Source organism: Panthera onca, chromosome B2, assembly GCF_046562875.1.
Source record: "Panthera onca isolate mPanOnc1 chromosome B2, mPanOnc1 haplotype 2, whole genome shotgun sequence".
Classification (NCBI taxonomy): domain Eukaryota; kingdom Metazoa; phylum Chordata; class Mammalia; order Carnivora; family Felidae; genus Panthera; species Panthera onca.
Genome location: NC_138343.1, coordinates 64753791 through 64766852, shown reverse-complemented (window position 1 = coordinate 64766852; position 13062 = coordinate 64753791). Strand labels below are relative to the sequence as shown.

The following is a 13062-nucleotide window of genomic DNA, read 5'->3' as shown; positions in this document are numbered from 1 at the left end:
ACTTTATGAAACTTTATTTCAACTTGAAAGTCATCTAAATTGTTTTATCTTTCATGGCTAATGTCAGGAAACTAGTTACTGTGCACTAAGCTGTCAAATAGATATGGCATGTTTACATTTCTGTTCTCAATTTCTTGTTTTTTGAATTTTACTGAGATTTCTCCAATCATCAGTGGAGATTAGTACATTCAAAGTGTCTGGGGAAAAACTGTATTTGTGCTTACTCCCCAAGTGTTTTTGTACTACTCTGCATTTGTCATAAGAAATCTTAGAGCCAGTTAAAATAACATAAGATTGAGAAAATGAATTTTTTTTAATACATAATCTCCTGATTTGCAGATCACTAATTAAAATATATATAGAAACAAGGATTCTCCAGCAGCCATCTCCATCTAGGCTGATTGCAAATACATTTCTCTAGCAATTGAAGCCAAAAACTTTAGACTTTACTCCTCTTTTCTCTTAACACTTTGTGTCCAATCTATCAGATTGGTTCTATTTTCAATTTCTATCCAGAGTCTGACCATTTTTTTATCTCCTCCATTATTGCTACCCTGTCTTGAGACCTTATCACCATTTACTTGCATTCCCACAAGACTTTTAACTGATTGCCCAGCATTTACCCTTGCCCTTATCCTATAGTCTATTCTTAACACAATAGCCAGAGTGACTCTTTTTTAAAGATAAATCAGATCATGACTGCTGTGCTCAAAAATTCTACAGTGGTTCCCCAGTTTACTCACAATAAATTGCCAGAGTCCTCAGAATATAATGTGGCCTCCTATAACTCTCAGAGTTCATCTCCTACTGCTTCCTTCCTCCCTCCTTGCTCATTCCACTCCAACCATACTGGCTGGTTTTCCTCAGACACACCAGACATGATCTTATTTTGGGTCCCTTTCAACCAACCAACCTTTCCTTCCATCTGGAATGTTATTTCCTGATATTGGCAGACTAACCTCCTTACCTTTTTCAAGACTTTGCTCAAATGTCATTTTTTGATGATTCCTATTCTGATTATTTTATGCACCACTATAATCTGCTTTCCCACAGCCACCACACTCATATACGTCCAATGCCCTTTACTTGCTCTACTACTTACTAAAATTTACTGCCTCCCACTGCTAAAATATGAACTGCTCAAGAGGAGGCATCCTGGTCTCTTTGGTTCCTTGACGTATGCCAAGAACCTAGAATAGTGTCCGATGTAATAGTCACTCAATACATAATTGTTACATGAATGAATAACATAAAAAGGACAAAAGCTGTGGGTTTCAAACTTGACTAATTTTAAGACTCTAAAATATAGTGATTTAGGATAGATTCTAGGTAACACTTTTTTGCAAGATTACAGCAATTCTATAAAATATTTACAGAATATAAATTGATTTATGGCCAATAGGTTTTGTGACTTGAATAACTTCGCTAATGTGTTTTCATACAGTTTGACTAAGTTTCATTCTCTTTCTGAACAAGAAAATAGGTATTTCTCACCATATAACTTACTTAGTGGAAAAGACTCTTTAATGTCAAGCCATTGCTCAAACCAGGAAGATACAATTTAACATCTAGTGTACTGATATTTTATCAAATAAAATATTTGTATATGAGGCAATCTTTTAATAGTAAAGAGAGAAAATTAATCTCTTTTTCTTCTGATTTTTCTAAACAGGGTGGGAAAATAACAAGTACTTGTTTTCATTTAACACCAATTATGTACCAAATCCAAGCAGCATATCTTATTCAATCTTCAAGATATCTACCCCAAAAAAGAGATTTGATTGTCCCATTTGACAGATGAAGAAACTGTACATCCAAGAGATTAAATTATTTTTCAATAGGAATGGCAAATATTGATATTTTAAGAAGCCAAGATTTTTATCAAGGTCTATTTGGTATCAAAGTTGATGTCCTTTCCATCATTGCAAGCAGCCTCCTGACATTAACACAGGCAGTCAGGTTGGTTAAATTAGAAATGTAGAGTGACCTTAAGACCAATGGCAACACTATGGAATGTGAACAGCAAGACAAGCCATCTGGCATATATTACGAGTTTATAAAGGAAAAAGAATCAAGAAAGCTAAAGAGATTTTTAAAAATTCATTTTCAAAAGAAACATAATACAATTGATAAAAATCTCTTCAAATATATTTTTCAAAGGAGGCCTTCCACAGTGATCTCATTTCCACTCACAAATACTAAAAGAGAAAAAGCTGAAAAATATTACTTTAAAAAGTGAGTTTTTAAAAATTGCATATTCATGTCAACTTAACCATGAACAAATGAGTATGATGACTGTTACCCATAAGATGAAGACGAAACAGTAAAACTTCTACACCAGAAGGAGAGAGTGAATGTTGGTATTTTTCTTGAAAATCCAGATGTACTAATCACAAATCATCAGGGCCTGTTATACCTCTGATGTGCATTCAGGGAATCCTCAGAAGCTACATTGGAGTAATTTTTATTTTAAAAAAAAAGACAGGAGGACAGAAGAAGCAGGTTCCTAATGAAAAGGGAAACCAGCTGGACATTTTTCACAATGACTGATGAGGGTTGCTGAACCTTTCCTGAAAAGGCCAGGAACTTATTCACAAAACCAGACAAAAAAGTGTAGAATTCTAAAATCAAGGTGATAACAAGATAAAGATTCACTACAGAGATTAATGGGTGATTCCAAATTTTAGGCAAACAGATTTTTCAAAGACTGATAAAAAAGAAAATGATAGGTAAAAAAACCAAGTCCAGGTCTTCTGAATTATTTAAACCTGTTTATTAGTACTTATGTCTGTAAAGGCTAATTTTGTTTCCTAATATTGTTTCCAACATTTTGGCAATATGACCAATTAACCCCCTTTTATCCATGCTACTATTTTCTGTTAACATAATTAGTTTCTTTTTTTCATTCACCAATTGTTGAAATATTATACATATCTATGGATTTATATCTGTTCTCATCCCCCCCCCCCCACACTGTCCCATTTACACTCTTCTACTTATTAACCTGTGTACATTCTCCAAAAGCCACCTGCTGCCTGAAAAACAAAATGACTTTAAAAGAAAAATCAAAAGTACCAGAAATTTTCCTGCCACTAAACCTGAAAGAGAGAACTTCATTCATTCCCCAGAGGAGGGGAAATCCATCTAATAAGAAGTAAGGAATTTCCACAAGTAGGAAGCAATTAACATGGTCAATGCAGCAGAGGCATCAAAGAGGAGTCCTGAAATCATGTTTTGAACTCTCCAGGAGTAAAAAGAGATGGGGCACAAGTGGAATTATGATGGGTCAATAGGACAAGGGGTGATGTGAAAGTGCAGAGAGAGAATGTAGATAATTAGTGCAAATGGAGACAAAAGCTGACTTGAAAAAAGAGGAGTAATGAAGGGAAAGATGTTTTTTTCATACTCAGAGGCAAGATTCTAGGCAAGGGAATTGGCCTAGGGAAAAGGAAGTAGTTAAAGGTACAGGTAGGGAGGAGGGTGAGGAGAGGAAGGAAGGAGAGAAGAAAAGAGACAGGAAGGACAGGAGAAAGGACAGAATTTAGTGAGAAAGCAAAGTTGCTGGGGAGAGGAAGAGGGATGGCATAGAACAAACAGGTAGGGGATTTGTTCCCAAAATGTCACCTTTCATTTGAACATAACTGCCATCTCCATTTTCTGCAGAAAAGATTCCTGAAGGATAATGCTCCATCAGATTGATTTTGTAAAGGTCTTGGAGAGGGGAAAATCATCTCTTCACCTCTTTTCTTATTCGAATTCAGCTTATTAGAGGCAGAAAGTTCTGCTTAAAGCTTCCCCACTCCTTCCGGGTGCCTGGAGTAGGGAGGCATGTTTGAGGGAGGAGCTCTTTCCTCTCAACCATCATCCACCAAGAGTTTGTTTTCAGTAGGGAGGAGGATCACCGTGTCTTAAAAGCAAGAGTAAGTGGGCAGTTTCTTCTTTTGCCTGTTGAGTATAGGCATAGAGGGACCTCTTTTTGCTTCTCCTTGAGCATCCAGCTTTCCTCAGTAAGCACCCAGAGCAGACCTAGGTGGGGCAGTCTGCAATGTTGCTAACTCTACCTCTCTTTCTCACTAACCCAGCTCTGTTCAAGCTATTTAGGTAAACACATCTGAAGCCTGTTCAGAGGACTTAGTCTTTTAGATTTAGAGTGAGTTTTAAGGAAACAAAAATGAAACAATGACAACAGCAACAAAAACTCACCTGGGACTGACAACCCACAGCAAATAAGAACAACATCACAAAAACTTAAATAATATCTAATTTTCTCAAGTGACGGAAAGAACATAGTTTGGATCAGTAAAGTCAGCCTGTTATGTTCTTCTGGCACTTGTGACAGTGCTTCTGTGTGGAACACATCGCCGTGGGCTCCAGTTTCACAAACAAAAGTCCCACCTATTTCTTTTCTATGAAAGAAAGCATATAGGTCTAAAAGTGAATGAGAATGAGAGCATTGGGGGTATAATCCTGGACCTAAAAAAAAGCTATCCTAAAGAGGAAACTGTTGTCAGCTTTTAGTTCAATTTCATTAATGAATAGTTCCTAATACTGCTCACAGCTAACTTACATGTGTCTGACAGCCTGATGGAGAACCACTAGTCTGAACTTGCTGGCTCTGTCCCAAGCCTGGTTGAGTATGGTCTCTCCCATCTTTAACAATCACTGACTTGAATGGGATGAGAGAGACTGTTCAGTCAGCAATAACATCAAGTTAAACAAGAATAGTAGCACTCTCAAAGAGAAAATGTAACTAAAAATTGTCCTGATTAATTTAAAAAAGCAACTCAGCAAAACAAGATGAATTTCTATAAATGTAAACATTCTTAGATATGAAAACTACACAATAACAAAACAGAGAAATAACAGTGAATAGTATCAGCTAAAATTTCTGAGTGCCTACAGTGGGCTAGCAGCTGTGCTAAGAATTCCATATGTTATTAGTCATGGCACCTGATCATATGTCAATATTGCATTTGGCATGACCCAAGTTACACATTTATTTGTGAAATACCACAATTTCTTTTCAGGAGGCTCAATTCATCATAAAAAAATCTATGTTATCAATGAATTACTTGGTTTTGAGCAAATAAACTATCTCATTATCATTCAAGTTTTAGCAAGAGGCATACAATAGTGATTATTTCAAGTTTCAACCCTTCACACACATCTCCATGCCATATTTCAGTGCTGTAGAAGAATAACAGATAGTTATCAGGTAATGGTTATCTACAGTCTAAATATCCAGAGTAAAGAATGCAATTTGGAAAAAAAAGAAGAAGAGGAAGAGGAAGAGGAAGAGGAAGAAGAAGAGGAAGAAGAAGAAGAAGAAGAAGAAGAAGAAGAAGAAGAAGAAGAAGAAGAATACAATTTCGTAGTTGAGAGAGCTAAATGGTATTTGTAAAGATTATTGCCAGAGCTTTCTTACAACTCACAATTTTTTTTTTTGCTCTTTATTTGTAACACAAAACCATAGCTCTTTGAATAATGATTTTAGGGTAGTTCTATGTATCTAAGTATGCCTTTTTTCCACAAGCATTCATTCTCCTTCCTCATCGGGGAGCCAGATAGTTAAGTAAATATCTACTAAGAGGTCCATAATGGTTCCTTGGTGGTATTTAAGTGGATTTTAAATAGATAAAATAAAATGGGAAAATGAAACTTGGAAAAGGATTAATGAAATATTTCAGGCATTGCTTTCAATTAATTGTAACATTTTCTCAACTGATTCACCTGCCTAGAAAGTTAGAAAATGGAGCCAGATAGGAAGATATGTTGTATGTGGGCTATTACTTATGAATAAATGTTAAAGTACTATATTAAAATATATATATAGCATTCATTTTTTGTTGTAAATTGTATTTCTTTATTCTGTCAGGAAACCACAATACTGATGAAAGGTATGATATTTGGAAAGATAATCCAGTGAATATGATTTCTTACTCCTTATTGACAAGGATAAACATTCTCTAAACCCTCTGCTCTCTCTCTTGACTTGCTAGGACTGCCATTCTTGTGGCTTCAAATGGGTGATGATTTGTGAATTGCCATTTCCAGACTTTACCTCCCATTATCTATCAGATCTTAAATCTGTATCTACTTAAATACCTTTCTAAAATCAAGTTTAAACAGACTAAAATACCAAACTCAATATTCCTCCTCCTGTCAAACTTAAACAACTCCCAAATTCTATGTAGGAATTAATCAAACCTTCCTATTACTGATGTTCATGATCTTGATGCCATTATCATTATCACTTTCCTTAATGGACAATAAACCATTAAGTCCTCTATTCCTTTGAAGAATCTCTTGAAATTTCCCTTTCTTATTTTTGTATACTACTTCCAGATTCATTTTCTCTCTTGAACGAACTGCTTGAGTAGTCTTCCTCAAGTTCCATTTTGCTCCTACTCACAGATTCTGCAAAAGGGCTCGCATTCCCCACCCTATCAAATACATATATAGCTACCAGTTCCAGGCTATTTCTTCAACAAATTCCCCCATTCACTAATCTTTTCCTCTTAATTTCTAACATAGCCCATTTCCCAAGTCAGGTATATCTATCTCAAATTTTTAGAACATAATTTTGTCATTTTAATCTCCATTCCATATGCCATTTTTTTTTCACTCAAAATTATCTGCCTTCTTTCCCTCTCCATTAATTTTTAGTTCTTTCAAAATTCAACTGAAATGTACTAAACTCCAGGAAGCCTTTCAGGCTAAGAACTCTCATTAATCCTTCACCAGTAACTTATAAAAAGTGGGTCCTTATATAGGCAAGAGAAACTTTGTTTAATAGCTGCAGCTCAACTACTGGGAGGAAGTTCAAGAAATGTCTGCTTTAGTATTAGGACATGAAATGGAGGCATGTCCCAAAGCCCCAGTTGGAAAGCCCTGATGATTATGACATCTCTGGGATAAATGAACAAGTACTTATAGGAAATGTGTTCTATGCCATACACCATGCCAAGTGCTATGATCCCAACCTGAAATCAAGTCGGTCTGGTCATCAGTGATGATGGTAATAATAAGTGACATTTTTGAGCATTACATGAACTCTTTTAAGCTCTTTATATGTATTAACTCATATGATACTCACAACAACTCCAAGTGTAGGCAGAGAAGGTAACTACTTGACATGGCATTTACAAAGCCCTGTGTAAGTTGCAACAGTATTCTGTTCCACAAGCTGAATTCTATTTGAACATAAATTCATTTCCTTGAAATTGCTTAAATTATTCCTTTTGTAATATAACAAATACCTTCAAATATAAGTAAAAAGTGTAGAAATCTAGATTAATAATGCAAGTAAGGATGACATTTACCTAAAAATATTAAATATAAATATTTTTATTTTGAAGAAAAAAGCTCTAGTCTGTTATCAGCTACGTGTGAAAGAATGAAAGTGGACTACTTTCTAACACTATACACAAAAATAAATTCAAAATGGATTACAAACCTAAATGTGAGACATGAAACCATAAAAATCCTGGAAGAAAACAGGCAGCAATTGCTCTGATATCAGCTATAGTGTTTTTCTAGATATATCTCCTAAGGCAAGGGCAACAAAAGCAAAAAGACAACATACTAAATGGTAGCAGATATTTGCAAATGACATAGCTGATAATATGTTAATATACAAAACATTTAAATAATGTATACAACTCACCACCAAAAAAAAACCCTAAACAATCCAATTAAAAAGGGGCAGAGGATATGCGTATATATTTTTCCAAAAAAGACATACAGACACATGCATGAAAAGATGCTCAACATCACTAATCATCAGGGAAATGCAAATCAAAACCCATAGTGTGATATCAACTCATGCCTGTTATACTGGCTAAAATCAAGAAGACAAGAAACAACAGGTGTTTGCAAGTATGTCAAGAAAAAGAAACCCTTGCACATTGTTGGTGGGAATGTAAATTGGTATGACAACTGTGGAAAGCAGTATGGAGGTTCCTCAAAAAAATTAAAAATAAAAAATACCATATGATCCAATAATCCCCTATTGGCTATTTACCCAGGGAAAATGAAAACACTAACTTAAAAAGACATACGCATCCTATGGTTATTGTAGCATTGTTTACAATAGCCAAGACATGGAAGCAACATAAGAGTCTATCAATAGATGAGTGGATAATGAAAATATGGTGTGTGTGTGTGTGTGTGTGTGTGTGTGTGTGTGCGCGCGCGCGCGTGTGCGTATAGTGGTATATATACACACACAGAGAATATTACACAGCCATAAAAGTGATGAGATTGTGCCATTTGAGACAACATGGATGAACCTAGAGGGTATTATGCTAAGTGAAATAAGTCAGACTGAGAAAGACAAATACCATATGTTTCTGCTAATAAACAGACTAAGAAAATGAATAAACAAACAAAAAGCAGAATTAGAACTATAAATACAAAGAACAAACCAATAGTTGCCAGAGGGGAGGGCAGTTGAGTGTTGGGCAAAATGGATGAGGGAAGAAGGAAATACAGGCCTCCAGTATGGAATGAGTAAGTCATGGAAATAAAAAGCATAAGGAATACAGTCACTGATATTGTAATAGGAATGCAATGGGACAGATGGTAGCTATATTTGTGGTGAACATCACTTAATGTATAAACTTGTCAAATCTCTAAGTTGTACACCTGAAACTAATCTAACACTGTGTGCTAAACCTACTCAAATAAAAAAAAATTAAAAACAAAACAAAACTCTATTATACTTTTAATGTATATGTATTCTATAATGTCACTTTGTGTTCTCAAAGGTCATAGAATAATTTTAATTACATTATCATATATAACTAATGTTCAATGTTCACCTCACTCTTCAGCATCACTTCCACAGTTTCAGCTAGTCACTCCTAGGGTTCACTTGATATATACCTCTTATTTACAGATCCATGAATATTTAAAAAAAAATAGAGATTTTCAAACTCTAAGACTGAAATTTGTCATCCCTTCTATCCAAGTCCCCAACTTCTATAGTATTCATGTTTCTGCTGTAGGAAACCTAAAGTCACAGAGAATTCACTAGTCTTATGACAGCTAATTCTGTTCAAGGTTTCTGACTGCTGGACATTTTTAAATGTCTACTGATATCTATCTACCTTAATGTAACTTCCACACATCAGTCCTATCTCAGCCCTTAAAAAGCTGTATAGAACCAATTTGCTGCCTTTTACAGAGACAATCTCCCCATATATTTGAATTCAGTGATCTTGTGTTCCCTTTACCTTCACTTCACTTCTCTTTCTCATTAGCCCCTCAGTCATTTCTCATTAGGCATGTATTCTGTAGTTGCTGCACTTCTTTTGGTTAACAACTCTCTTAAAAGTCAACTCCATCTGTTGTGCAGTATTTTCACTCTAGATCCACAGGAAGGAATACAAACTCCAATGGTCTCTCTAGTAGCCAGGTCATAGAAAAAGGCCAACTGACAGAAGTGATATTCAAGGGCAATCATCGATGAGTGGCTTCCAAACATGGTCATGTATTAGAATTATCTAAAAGAGGTTTTTAAAGGGACAAAGTTCTTCAGTGCTGGCCCAGACTTACAGAGCTGCAGTTTGGGTCCAGGGATTTTCAAATGATTAATTTCCCTGGGTAGTTCTAATATGTCCAGATAGGTGTTTGGGAAGTGAAGTAATGATGAAGAATGAGCCATTCATTCATTCCACAGGACAGTCTGAGTCCTTTCCTTCGAGGAAGCTAAATAAACCACAAGAAGTCTCAATAACTTGGACCACGTTATCATAGTCCCTCGTAAAACAGCTCTTCCTTACTGCATTTTAATGTTATGCCTTCAGCTTTTATGACCGGTTGATACAAGAAACAGCTGTATGAAGTCGGTATCTGCCTTTACTAGAAATTACTGGTGAAGTCACTGTCTATTACATCAGCTTGAGTCCTTTCTATAAAACTCCACATCCATCCCGCAATTTTTGTTTTCAAAATTTAGCACCAAGGAAAATGTCATTCTTTGTTTGTTCCAAACACCTACCATGATTTCTTTTTGTCAAGGTTCCAAGCAAGTTCAGAGAAAAACTTAAAGCTTGTTATAACAATGCTGTTGATATGGTAAGTATGTTTACAATATCACCTCTTTCTTGGTTATAAGTTTAAATTTCTATTTTACTAATGTTTTATGTTGAAATCCTTTTGAGAAAAGCAAAGCATAATCATAGAAAGAAAAAGGTTAAAGACTTAACCTTAAAGTCTTAAAAGACTTATAAGAAAAAATTAAAAGACTCAATTTTTCTTAAGTTTAAAGAAGCTAATATGCTTTACAGGGTATACCCTGGTATATATGTGTATATACACACATTTACATATATATACTTATGTATGTATATGTGTGTGTGTGTGTATATATATATACATATACATATATACATATACATATATACATATATATGCATATACATATACATATATATATATATATATATATATATATATATATATATACACACACACACACACACACACACACATATACATATATAATGTTTCATGGAAACATTCCATAGGAATTAAGTGTTATCTCACATAAAGAAAAGAAAATGGTTTCGCGGTCAAATAAATTTGGGAAGCATGAAGTTAAACAGGTTAAGCAGGTTTCTTCCACTAAATAGATTTTCAGAATCTTCAAAATGGTAGTGTTCATTATTCACTACTAAAACAGAAGCATAATATGTATTATTTTCCAAGGAATAGCATTCAGTTTGGGAAATGATGAAGTGACACTTAGTAAATGCAACATGAGAAATATTCATTCTCTAAGGGATACAATATTTTAGTATATTTGGTAAAATATTTTAGATGATAACATAGAATAGCAAATATGGCTCTTCACATTTCAGTAGGAAATATTTTCAATTGGCTACTGCTTATTCTAAAAGCATTAGTACTTTTTCTGAACATAGGCAACTACTTCACATTATGGTACACTGAATAAATATATCACACAACTCTTAGAAAGTTCATCTGCCAAGTGACAAACAGTTTAAGGGTACATATTTTCTCCATTCCCATATATTAATTTCACAGAGAGATGACCCACACGAGGTACTTAATAAATTATTTCATGACTAAGCATCCAATATAAACTCATTAAAGGCATAGATTTTGACTTAAACTAATAATTCTTAGTGCAAAAAAGCCTAGAGTTTTTTTATTGTCGATTGGTTGGCTTTTTGCGCTGGTAACAATGAATATATTTATGTAAATTTTAAGAGAAATAACCAAAAAGGCATAGAAATCCTAATGTACTTCTCTGAAATCCCCAAGTTAGATGTATGAGGAATCAAAACGTAATCACTGCAGTAGGTAGACTATAACTGTCACCCTCAGAGTAAAGAGGAAATACAATAAAGTCAATATATTCATTGTTCAAAAACACATTTTATATATTTCTTTTTCTAGCGAATAACTGTACAGTTATTTTACCTACAGAGAAATTACAAGAGGTAATGAGACATTTTCTCTAAAACCACAGTTACCTTATTAAAATTTTTTCTATTTTTTCTCTTATGTATGAAATTAAGTAGTAAATCAACTAAAAAGATGTGACATTGACAAGACTGTCTTAGTCTATTCAAATTACCCATAATTTTATTGCTATTTAACTGAAAATGACCTCATTACTTTGAAAATAATATTTTAGGTTTTGACACTGCACAGTTAAAACTTATTTATCCTTCACCAATGATAAAAATTTAAATATTTTGCTTCATCAAAAGAGAAAAATATTCCCCCAAAGGACACTATTAAAATCATAAATATGCAGGTCACATTGATACATTGATAGAAAATATTTACATTATATATCTTATACATGCAACACATAATACAGGGTTTAAATCCAGAATATATAAAGAATTCTTATAAATCAATGAAAAAGCAACCTATCCTATGAACCAAAGATCTATTTGTAGGTATTTACTCAGGAAAAGTGAAAACTTATGTCTACAAAATGACTTTTACAAGAATATTCACAGTAGCCTTATTTGTAATCTAAACTGGAAACAACCCATGTGTTTGAAAAGAACATTCATACAACAGAATGTACTCCTGATGTGTGCAACAGTGCGAGTGAATGAATGAATCTCAAAAATATTTTGTTGGGCAAAGAAATCAGACATAGAGTTCTTATTGCATGATTCAATTTTTATAAAGTTCAAAAAGAGGTAAAAGTAATTAATCAATGGTGACAAAACTCAGAAAGTAGTTGCCTCTGGGTGGGGAGGGAGTGGAGAGATAATGGGAATGTTTATGTTTTATACCTTGTTTTAAGTTGTGGTGACATGGGTATATACAATTGTCAGTATTCATCAAGCTGAACACTTCAGATTTATACATTGTATTGTATGTAAATTGTATCTTAAAAAGTAAAAACTAAATAGGAAAAATAACTAATAGTTCAAAGAAAGAAGGCACAAGTCTCATACTTTAAGAATATGTCATCTTTCATTCAAGTAGAATATAATTTAATGTGCTTTGGAAAACAATAATTCCAATAAACCACTATGGAAGTCAAACAATTAATACATCTTTTCAGGGTGAACAATTTATTCCTTTATACCTTGTCAGAATCAAAAGGATAAATATAAACACCATTAAAGCTAAGAAATTTATTTTTGTAGGAATATTTTTCATCAAGTTGAATGATTACATATACATATAGAACTTAAAGGAGCTTGTAAAATAGAGTTCAGGAAAAGGACAAACCATAGTGCCATATGTTTAAAACATTACCTGTCAATAAATTATATGTAGATTATTTAAAAGGTAAATTTGCTTCCACTATTTCACACAAAATATTACTTAAGAACAGTACCAGCATTTATGGCTGGAAAAAATCCTACAACTGGTATTTTGAAAGACTGTCTACATTTTATGTAGAACTGAAAATATAACTTATGCCATATGCCTTATGACATTTATTTTCTAAGAAATTCTGAGCATTAGTTGCAATTTCTAAGAGATAAATCCTACATCAAAAAGCTTTAAAAGTTACTTTTATTAGAAAATACTGAAAAATGCAGAAAGTCATGAAAA

General features: G+C 33.8%; 1 protein-coding gene across 44 annotated transcripts in view; it reads right to left on the bottom strand.

Moving 5' to 3' along the window:
* RIMS1 (regulating synaptic membrane exocytosis 1) overlaps positions 1-13062 on the bottom strand; it is a 490576-nt gene that overhangs the window by 414031 nt on the left and 63483 nt on the right. The window lies entirely within an intron of this gene.